Source organism: Rattus rattus, chromosome 14 (assembly GCF_011064425.1).
Source record: "Rattus rattus isolate New Zealand chromosome 14, Rrattus_CSIRO_v1, whole genome shotgun sequence".
Taxonomy (NCBI): domain Eukaryota; kingdom Metazoa; phylum Chordata; class Mammalia; order Rodentia; family Muridae; genus Rattus; species Rattus rattus.
The window spans coordinates 69,762,122-69,774,058 of record NC_046167.1 but is presented as its reverse complement, the minus strand read 5'-3'; the positions used below and the strand labels follow the sequence as shown (position 1 = coordinate 69,774,058).

The 11,937-nt window shown below is 46.6% G+C and overlaps 1 long non-coding RNA gene across 1 annotated transcript; it reads left to right on the top strand.

The window, feature by feature from the left end:
* The first annotated feature begins 1,081 nt into the window (after nucleotides 1-1,081).
* On the top strand, nucleotides 1,082-5,703 carry LOC116883771. Its single transcript, XR_004385785.1, has 2 exons — nucleotides 1,082-1,236; nucleotides 5,008-5,703. It is a non-coding gene; the product is annotated as an uncharacterized LOC116883771 (long non-coding RNA).
* The last annotated feature ends 6,234 nt before the right edge of the window (nucleotides 5,704-11,937 follow it).

Sequence of the window (11,937 nt, the reverse complement as noted above, 5' to 3'; positions counted from 1 at the left end):
CCCAGCTCCGGAAAAAAAAAAAAAAAAAAAAAAAGAAACAGGATGGCTGCAGAGATCCTTCACCAGTCAAAGCCCTTGTCATGCAAGTGTGAGAGCCAAAATTTGGATCCCCAGAAACCCCAGTACATGCTATATGGACACGAAGGTTCATTTGCAATCCCAGCCTTGGGAGGTGGATACAAGAAATGGTCAGAGCAAACTGGTTGGTGGGTCTAGCTGTATCAAGAGCTCTGGGTTTGATTGAGAGGCCCTGCCTCAATGAATAAGGTAGGAGATCTCAGGCCTCCACATGCCCACACATGCCTGTGTGCCCACAACCATGAAAAAATATATATATGCACATGCATACCACATGCACACATGAAAAGAATACATAGAACCCGGATGTAGGCCAGGGTGATCTTCTTGTACCCACATCATCTTTTACAGTCATGGGAAGCAATTTTTAAAGATAAACCACTATCTGTCTGTGCACATGTGAACATACACACTTTATAGCACACACACACAGACACACATACATGCACACACACTTTATAGCACTCATACATGCATGCATATACACACACTTTATAGCACACATACATGCATGCATGTACACATACTTTATAGCACACACACATGCATGCATGTACACATACTTTATAGCATGCACACACATTCTCATGCATGGACACACACTTTATAGCACACACACAGACATACACATGCATGTATACACTTTATAGTACACACACACACATGCATGTACATATACTTTATAACACACACATTCACCCATGCATGGACATATACTTTATAGCACACACACACAGACACACACATGCATGTACACACACTTTATAGCACACACACATGCATGTACACACATTTTATAGCACACACACATGCATGTGCACATACTTTATAGCACACACATGCATGCATGTACACACACTTTATAGCATGCACACACATTCACTCATGCATGGACACACATTTTATAGCACACACACAGAGACACACACATGCATGTGCATACACTTTATAGCACACACAGACACATACACATGTACACACACTTTATAGCACACACACACATGTATACACACTTTATAGCACACACACATTGGGGATTGGCTCTAATGCTTTGTTTTATTTCAGCTCCCAAAAAGCTGCACTTCCAGACCCGAGGGTCCCCTCCCCCAGCTGTCTTCGATTGATCATAAAGAATTGCCAGACAGCCAATGGCTGTGGGTGAGTACCAGAGAGGAGTCAGAGAATAATGCTGAAGACAACCTGTGGTGTCCACAGGGCAGGGCAGAACCCACAGCCCTTTGATATGGTCACCTCCTCTCCGGCTCAGTTGTTCTCCTCAGCTGTTTCTCTGGAACCATCTCTGAACGCACTACAGCCAGAGCTGGTCTCAGTTCTGCTTTGGTGGGAAGCCGCCTACCTGGACAGACAACAGCTTCCAGACAGATGAGATGGCAATAAGGTGCTTCAGAAATCTTTTGATTGGCTCATTTTTTTAAATCATGTAGAGGGAGATGGCTCAGTGGCTGAGAACACTGTCTGCTCTTGAAGACTGACCGACCAGATTCGTTCCCAGCACCTACAGGGCAGTGCACAAACATCTCTAGTTCCAGGTCTCTCAGGATCTGTTTGCCCTCCAGAGAGCCTCTACTTATTTTCTTTTGTCAAAGGTAGCAACCTTGAGGAATCCTAGGCAGCCTGCACGAAAACTATCAACGAGCCAATTTTCAACTCCTGCAAAAAGTTTGTTTCTAATCAAAACCATTTTAACGATGTCACGGTGAGTTTTACGAATCCGTGCTAATTATGCAAGCAGTTTACTGAGGTTATAGTCATTTCCTGGGACTTTTTCCACAGCCTATTGACAGAGGCAGTTGACAGGCTGTCACCATCACTTTATGACCAATCACTGCACAGGACATAGCAAGTAGGCTACAAAATGTAAAGGAGTGACATTGGCTAACTTAGTGACGGTTTGAAGATGGCTTTTTCATTGAATCGAAAGGCAATTAATCCTCGAGTCACTGGAGGCCACACAGCCAGTGACAGAGGAACCAGGTAGCAACATTGTTTAACTGGGACAGATTCAAGCATAAATCTCTGGGGAACAAATAAATGTACACTAATTCATATTCACACCTTCATGTGTATACTCACTCATGCATACATGCATGCATATGTACATGGGCACACACACACACACAACACTAATTCCTATCACAGAATGAAGCCATGTCCATAGTGAGCCTTCCTATGGGGAAACTGTTAATCTGAGTCCCAGATTTGACTTGTTGACCAAACACATCTTTTCCCGTACAATGTAAAAGTGGGTCTAAAGCACCTTTCTTTTCTAAATGGTGAGAGTACCTCAGGCATCTTGTTGGGTGCGTGGCTTTTCTTTGGGAAATAGGAATAAATGTCTTGTCACCCCAGACACAGCACACTGACAGACCAAAGAAAAGATCCCACCCGAGCCAAGATTGGAACCCATGATTTTACGGGCGCTACTCCCAGGAGCATAGGTGATAACTCAGGAAGACTGCACCATTCAGATTCCTTCTGGAACTTGCATGAAACTCCACTGAAGAGAACCCTCTCCCCTAGCACTGGTTCGTTACTTACGTGACCTCCGGAGAGACCTTAAGAGCTCTGTCTCATGACTTCCCTGAGCAGAAAGCAATTGGCTATACTCATAACATCTGTGACACCATCGTAGCAGACACATCTACCTGGCATGTTACGCGTAGCACACAGCCTCTGAGTAGGACGACCGGTGACAGAATTCCCAACAGCCTGTGCAACGTCTTACATTACAAAATCAGTCATCAGGAAGGGATCATAGTCCCCGTCTGCTTTTTCCTGCAAACCAGGCATGTGCTGTCTTTAGCAGTAAGGGCTTACCGTTCAGTTCTAGCACACAACCTACAGCAGTGGTGATGGCCTGTATGGTTTGTGGGAGCTTTGGGGGTCCCTTTGACTGACAACTCATAGAGAGGCACCCTACCCACGACACTGGGATTTTTACCCAAGAACATCATGGCTTCTGCACCTTTCCCACCATATGGGGGCTCTTGTGCAATCTCTTCCACTTCTGGTTGTCATTCCCAGTGCACTTTCAACTCCGTGAGACCGTCAAGGGCCAGCATTATGTAATGAAACCGGGCCGAGGCAAGGGAACTCTTAATGAGTCCTATACTTGCAAAGGCAAAAGAATCAGGCTCTGTGAGATGCCAGATCCCTTATCCTTCTGGGCCTGACAGAGCTCTGTGGTCCTCTGTTCATTCCCTCCCTCCACGGGGAAGAGGTTAAGCATTTTGTATCTTTTCTTTGGAGTCGGCTTCAGCTCCCAGAGGCCTGTTAAACAGCACAACTTTGCAACGGAAAAGACAAAACCAAACCAAACCTCTGTGGTCTGATAGTACAAGGGCCCCAAGTGTCTCTGGAGTAACTGCTCTACGGCCAGGGCCGATCACAGGGTCATCACCACAAACCCCCAGATGGGTCTCTTTCACCTTTGAATCCAACCCCACTCGCCTGGGCCTGTGTGGGCATTGTCAGTGAACTGAGTCTTAAAATAAACTGTGCCTGGGTCGCCAAGGTCAAATTCCAGATGCTGAGCACAAACTGGTGAGTGGCAACCACCCAGCCCCGCCCCCAATTTCTTGAGTTCTTTCAAAAACTCTGCTGCAGAGGGTGCCCTGAGAGAAATCTGCTGTGGGTGCTACCCCTTCTGTGTGAGACGGGATGGTAAAACCAATAACACGCTTACGTCTAGAAAAAAGAAAATGGCAGACCAGCGATACTGGCCAACATGAAGATGACCCTGACCTCAGGGTATTGGCACGTAGAGCCTTCCACGTGCTGTGGGTTCTGCTGGGATCCAAACCCACATGTGTGAGTCCTGCTGAGATCTACCCTGCAGTGGGTTTGTTTGCTCAGTCCCTCCATCATCAGCCATGGATGTCGGAATTCTCAGCCGAGGTGGAAAAGAGCCGGACCTTGATGTAGGCTCTGCTCAGCTGGAGAGAGCTCAGAGCCTCTGCAGTGTTCCCATCACTTGAGGGAGGAACTTCACTACTTTCCAGGGACTCATGGGATGAGAAGATGCCTCCTCTCTCTACAGGGTTCCCAGGTGGCCAGAGACTGTGTGGATGTCTGACTAGGTGGCTGTCACTAAGAAAGGACCCTGATGTACTCTCTGAGCTCAAGATGGCTGATACAGACATTCTGAGGGAAAGGGTTTGAAATTAATAATCATAGTCGCCCCGTGTGTGTGGTGTGTGTGTGTGTGTGTGTGTGTGTGTGTGTGTGTGTGTGTGTGTCTGCGTGTCTGTGTAGGTCAGAGGTCAAGGTCCTTTCTCTGTCACTCTCTACCTTATTTTATTTTTTGAGACATTGTCTTTCACTGCACCTATGATTTGCTGACACAGACACCGGCCAGGGAGCACCATCTCTCCCGGGTGCACCCCGTTTCTTCACAAAGCACAGACCACCACCGTGGGCAAACTATTCACAGCCTCTGGCCCCACTTTGCATTCCTGCAGACTATGGAAAGTTTGCACAAAGGGCTTGTAGGGGGGAACCTAAGGACTGTTTATCAGTTGGTTCGTCTGGTCACGTGAGCTTCTATTTGTGTCTACAATCTGTTATCGAACAGTCCGAGTTTAGTTTGTTTTTACAGAAAATAAGCAACAGGATATCAAAGTCAAGGATCGGCTCCAAGATGTATTTTTGTTACAGTGTTCCGATGGGCTTATGTTGCAACTTGACGTTGTGGGGGAGCTGCTACAGCACCGCCTCCACCCTGCTCAGGGGCACAGCTGCCCCTCCCCAACCCGATGCAGGTGGGAATGTTAAGATACAGTCTGGGCTGGGGTGCCAGGCTTTGCCACCAGGGCTGCCACAGATCAGCTGGCAGTAAAAACTGGGCTGGGTTGATAAACGCTCTGTTAGCAGCTGAAAGGATGTGTTAGTTTGTTTTTTTCTCCCCAGGGACTTAAACAGAACATGAAGACGTCACTGGAGCCCGCTTCTCTTTTGTCATGACCGGTGGTGATGCTCTTGCCTTAAACTGGCTGTCAAGTGGCTTTAATTGCTGTTGATAAGAACTGTGGTCTAATTTGTTCGCTAATTCGCTAGCTTATCTTAAAACCTACTTAGTGTTGACTCTGTGCCAAGCTTTGGGGGTTGGGGTTGGAGTCGGGGTGGGAGTTAAGGGAAGGGGAGAAGGGGAAAGAGAACATTATGAGAGACACAGTGAGCCACGGTCTTCAGGTGACCGTGACTGAAGCATGCTGATGGAACATACTTAGGATCAGTTAGAAAATGGAACCAAAGGGCCAATGCCCCTAACCGGGGCCTTCTTATCTTGTTCCTGTGGTAGAAAGAACTTTAGCCTCTTTTAGTGTCTTGGAAGCCTCTAATCTAGTTTGGTTTTCGATGCTGGGGGTGGGAGCTAGGCTTTGCGCATGCTATTCAAGTGCTTTTAACACAGTGACGTCCCAGACCAGCTGTCCGTCCTGACCCAGCTCTGTGTTAGAAGAATATTCATCTTCCTGGTGTCCACTGGCCCACTTATCTTGTGATGACCAGGATGTGAGAAATAGTGTCTATGGCATGAGAAAATAATCCTAGAACCAGGAATAGACATCTAGGAGATGGAAAATGAATACACATTCTGACAAGTCATTTGCCTGCTTGGTATCTTTTTTTGAAGACATTTTTACTTCCTTTTCCAGTTTCACGTGTGTGTGTGTGTGTGTGTGTGTGTGTGTGTGTGTGTACTCATGTGCATATGGAGGCCAAGGTTGATGTTGGAAATCATTCTGAATCACTTTTTCAAATCACTAAATGAGTCAGGGCCTCTCAGTAAAACTGACTCGCCTGGCTGCTTTGGGGATCCTCTATCTCTGGAGGGTGGAATCAGAGGCCGGATGCCATGCACACCCTACATTTACATGGGATCTGGGGATCCAAACTCCAGGATCTCATGCTTGTGTAGCAAGTGCTCTACCTATGGAATGGTTCCCCCAGCCCGACAGACAACACAGGTATAGAAATCAGTGGGGACAATTGTGTATGTACCAAATCTCGCACTTCTGCTTCCCAAGGAAGAAGTCCTGAGGCAAAGGGTCTCAAGGTCTCAAAGGCATCTTGGTTCGTGTTCTGCTGCTATAACAGAATGCCTGAGTCTGAGTAACTTATAATGAACGGAAGGTTCACTGGTTTGTGGCAAGTGTGCAGCAGGCAGAACTGGCTTCTTTTTCTTCTAATTAGTGTTCTTGTTGTTATAAAGATTAATTCATATTCATCACGCAACTATGTTGATCCCAAGGTGACATCTCCATGCATGTCTGTGTCTTGCTCAAATGAGTTCCCCACCTCTCTCTTTCTCCTCTCCCAGACTCCATCCCTCGCCTGACAGCCTCTCCTCTTCTCGTACACACAGACTACAGCAGTACTCTCACAATAACTGCTGTGGTGTTGACTTTAATCTGTTCGTGAGGACAGAGCCCACATGATCAGTCACCTCCCACACCGCTGTAATGGAGACTGTTCCCAACACAAGAGCTTGGGGCAACAGTCAAACCCCAAAAAAGTGGTTAGGAACCTTTGTAAGGTCATGGAGAAGTTAAAGTGGGTGGGCAGGTTCCTGAGGGGTCCACAAGAGGTAAAGTCACCAATGAGGAAGGGAATTTCCAGGGGCCCTGGGTGTTTTCTTCTTTGTTCATTCGTTAATTTTTGTGTATGTATGTATGTATGTATGTATGTATATATGCATGCATGCATGCTACAGTGTTTGTATGGAGGTCAGACAAACACTTGGGTCTCAGTGGCCTTTGACATCCAAGTGCCAGGCAGGGGGTTCCTCAGACCAAAGCTGAGTGTGGAAACAAGATTGCTGTACCCACCGTATGAATCTCATCAAGATTCCTCTTTGTCTTACTAAGGAAGCACAGGAGCCGTGCCCCTGGTGTGTATTTCTGTGGTTCTCTCTCCACAAGCCTCCTTAGTCCCCTCTCCTAGCCTAAGTCTCAGGTGAGTTTGGGGAATGTCCACATGCGTTTCATTGGCAGAGTTTTCCCTGGAAGGTTTGCAGTTCAAGAGTATTAAGTTCCAGGAAGATTTGTGAATGTAGATGAACAAGAATGTGTCAATAGAGATTGTGTTTGTTCTCACTGACCTAAACAAGGGCTGCTTGCCACCCTCCTTGCCAAACATCCTTCTCTGTGGTGTGTGCCCGTGTGCACATTTGTGTGTATGCGTGTGCATAGATAGTTAAAAATATACATCGTAAGTAAGTTTTGCTGCCAGCCAATGGTGGGCGGTGCCATTCCCCAGGCAGGAGTTTCTGACCAGTATAGGGCAAGAGAAAGCTAGCTCAGAGCAAGGAAGCAAGGATCCAGGCGTTTACTCCATCTCTGCTCTTGACTGTGGATGTTACGTTTCAGCTTCTGGCTTGATTTCCCCACAACGATGGACTGTAACCTGGAACTGTATTCCAAGCAAACGCTTTCGTCTCTTGGTTGCGTTTTTGGCAGACATAGTTTGTCACAGCAGCAGAAGCAAAGCTAGAATGACAGTGTAGAGACTTTTCTTCTTCAAGGAGCTCCCCCTGACATTAAAATTTTACAAACTTTTGTTTAAACTAAGGAAACCTCATTGGTGCGTTGCCCTAGTAAGCATGTTACTTTCCCATGAATGTCCTCCTTTCTGTCCCAGCATCTGGTCCAAAATTGTGCATTTTATTTAGCAACTGATTAGTCCTACATCTATGACTGTTTCTGGCCTCTCCTTGCCACCAGCATTTTGGACATTTGTCCCATAGTTTGTGTTTCTGTGATATTTTCCCATGGCTGCACTGGGCTCACAGACTTAGAGGTCAAGTGACCTCAATGCCCCAGGTCAGAGGGCATGAGGCCAGGTGACTTCCCTCTTGGTGGCAACCTGGGACATATGCTAGTGGTGGCACCTTGGGGGTGGGGTCCCTCCTCTTGGAGGTGAGGTTTCTCTTTCCTTCCTCATCAAGCTCACCTTATGCTCAAGGGCAGACAGAGTGACATCAACCCCCTTGAGGCAGATCAAAGTATCTCCAGACTTGCGTTAAGTTACACTGTGAGTAATAAGTGTTTGGGGGTGGGTACTTTGAGGCTGCGCCAATCTCCTGTCTCCCAGAGACCGACCCATGCGGTGGCATCCCTGCGTGTCTCTCTCTCTCTCTCTCTCTCTCTCTCTCTCTCTCTCTCTCTCTCTCTCTCTCTCTCCCTCCCTCCCTCCCTCCCCTTTCTCTCTCTCTCTTGCAGCCACTTCCACCAGGCAGCTCTTAACTGAGGGTTTTTTCCACTCTCATTCCTTCTCTGTTTATTACATGGAGTTTTTGAAGGGAGACTTGTCCCGTTTCCTCTTTTGTTTATTTTTAATCGTTTATTTTTTTGTCAGCGTGCATCCATGGATATTTATTTTATTCTCCGGGTTGTTGCAATTGAAGCCTCTGCTTTCTCTTGTTGCTCAGTTGGCTCCTGTTTCGGCCACTGGAGCATACTCAGGTTGCCTTCCATGCTCCCTGAGGACCTTCCATTTCTTAGTTTTCCCTCTGTCTTGCATACACTCTCAATTCTGGCACCGCAAAATGTTCCCGCTCATCTTGTGCTTTTCTTGCCCCGATACTGGAAGCAGCCGTGTCTCCGGGAAATTGCAATTCTGTTCCATTGGAAAATGATATTTGTGGTGTAAGAACCCAGGATAATGAGTTGGCTTTGCCGGATGCCGTGCCTCCAGACTTTCTTGCTAACAGAGATGGAGACATGGGCTCCTCTAGCTGTGTCCCAGAAGCACACAGTGAGGGGACAGTAACAGAAGCACTGCTCCATGCATGAACCTGAAGAACCAGCTCACTGAAGAGTAGCCAGTTCCACCCCTGAGGTTGGCTGGGAGCTGGGAGTGGTTTCTTCAAGCCAGGTCCATGCCATGCATCCTTAGCCTGGGAAAAGGTCAAACTTCAGAATCCTAACTATGGTTCCTACAGAATATATATTTGCCTTTGATCCATTAAGTCTGAACCTTGTAAGCTGGGAATCATCTGGGTGTGTTTTCATCCACACACACAGTTATTTATCTGTCTACATTCATTTGCCTGTTGTAAACTGTAGTAAAGCAAACATGAGTTCATGCCTCCTTCTCCAGCATTGTCCCACCATCAACCTGCTGATATAGCTAGATTGATAAAGGACATGCGCATGCACATGCAGAGACACATACCTCACACACATACTACATATACAACACACACACACACACCATACACTACATATACCATACACATATACCACACATACACCACATACCATACATATCACATATCACACACCATATACTACACATACCATACACATATACCACACATACACCACATACCACACATATCACATATCACACACCATATTACCACACAAACCACATGCAAACAAAACACATACACCGTATACCACACTACCACATCTACATATCCTCCAAATAATATACCACACATCCAACATATATGACACACATGAACACCCATATACCACGCACTGATATACCATATACCAATACAACACACATATACATATACCACACACCCAACACACACACACACACCATACACATCATGCTTGTGTGAACATACACATCACACATACGTATATCACACACATCCATCACATCACATACCCAACACCATCCCACACAAAACATCACACCCTTGATTCCCACAGTGTTTCTCACAGATCATTTTGGCACATACTTGGTTTCTTAACATCAAAGAAAGCAACACGACAGTCCTTCATACATGTGCTAAGTAGCAGACATCAACAGTCTCCGGTATACAGATATTTATAGTGATGAGGGGGTTCGGGTTTGAGGCAAAAGGGGACACTGAAGTGGATTCATCCTTTGGGTTAGAGATATCTGATAAGAGTTACTGTCATTGTAGATGGGCAGAGAGTAACCTGGTAGGGCACAGAGGAGAAATCAGGCTCACGTCGGGGGAGTTCCTTCTGACTGGGAGGTTCTATGTCCCATAGCAAACAAGTAGCGTGTAAGATTAAGAATCTAGAAACACGAGTCACTTCAGTTCTAGAAACCAAGTTACTGTTATTTCTAGAATTGTGACAGTTCCATCAAAATGGAGGAACTTGACAGGATAACCTGGTCTAGCTCCCATATAGCACAATTCATGATAGTCCCAAAGAGAAAACCACTCACATGTCTCCCAGCTCATCAACGAATAAAATGTGGTGCGCCCATACACTGAGGCAGGAGAGTTGGGGTAAAAGGATCCAGGCTACCACATGGAGGAACCTGAAAGCAGCGTAGGAAAGGAGAGAAGTGAGCTACTGCCGACTCACAGCATATGATTCCCACGTGAGACGCCAGGGTAGAGCAGTGTGCCCGGGGAGTTAGGGCTGCGAGGCTGCGAGAGAGGGAAATGAGAAGGTATCACTCGAAACGAGCGCCAGGATCCTCTCGAGAGAAGCGAAAGTGTTCTGACATCAGACGGTGCTCATGACTGCTCAACCCTATGGATGTAATAAAATACACCGGACCATATAATTTTAATAGACAAATTATGTGCATATTAAATTTAATATGGTTGGTTTTTCTCTTTAACCACCTATTATTCATCATCTCCCGGTATCCATGAGTTCTGGAAGCCCAACCCAGTCTCCTGCTTTGTTCTCACAAGCTTGTCTCCCAGCGTTCCTTCAGCCTGTGTTCTCACAGGAAGCTTGATGTTCCCTTGCGAACGTGTACTGTGGTTGAGGATGTGGTTCCTGTGGCTCTACGACTGAAGTCATTAGCTTGTAGACACGTTGTATGTTCCTCTGCCACTTGGACTTGTCGCCTCGAGGACAGACAGGGGTGCCTCTGTAAATGACAAGACAAAGCCTGAGTGTATGTTCTAGTTTGAATGTAAAATGTTCCCCGTGGGCTCACGTCTTCGCCGTTTGTGACCTGGACCCTACTCTCTGTGACTGGTCCACCATGATGTGAACACCTCTACTCTATGTTTTTGCCACCATGGATAAAACTTCTCATCCATGATGGATGAATCCCTCAGGAACTATAAGCTAAAGCAAGCTCGTTGTCTCTGTTTGTACCATGGTCACTGCGTTGCAAAAGTTAAGGCATACAGCACCTTGGTCGCAGTCTGATTGTGAGAGGGGCAGCCCTGGCTGGACCTCATTGGTGAGAAGAAACCACTGGTACCCCACACTTTTGGGGTGGTGCATGGGTGGAAGGAGGCATGGGGCCATCTCAGCCCCCTCCCTGTACTGATAACTGCTCCCCAGTGAATTGACCCCTACATTGATGAATGAATGAAACAGCAGCCTAGGCTGTTCTCAGACTCACTTTAGCCCCATAAGCCTCGAACTTGTGGCAATCCTCCTGCTTCGACCTCCCCAAATGAGGGGATGACAGGTCTGAGCTGTCCAGTCCATCTCTGAGTGGCTTAGTTTTAAATGTGGTTATCGTCTAGAAACTTCTGCTTCTCTGCACACCTCCGAGGTTGGGCAGGGAAACCGGGCATCACATGTGCTAGGTGAGAATTCTGTTGTCGTTTAGCCACGTGCTCAACCTTTTTGCTGAAAAGTCCATATGAGAGCTGTTTCTCCTTCCTTCTGTCCTTCCTCACTAACCCCGTTGTTTCAACATTTTGAGCCTTTCACAATAAGCCAGTTTTTCAAAAATGACATCGTAGTCCTCCCAAAGCTTCAGGTTGATAACTTGGAGTTTTAACTTTTTTTTTTTGTTTTGTTTTAATGGAGAAGCAATCCTTGCTCAAAGGCAGAGGGCACTTAAAATGCCAGTAGCTGGGGAAAGGGCATAGGGTTGCCCTCAAAGGCTTCCCATTATGTATTCCAATAAAAACCTCTCCCACCC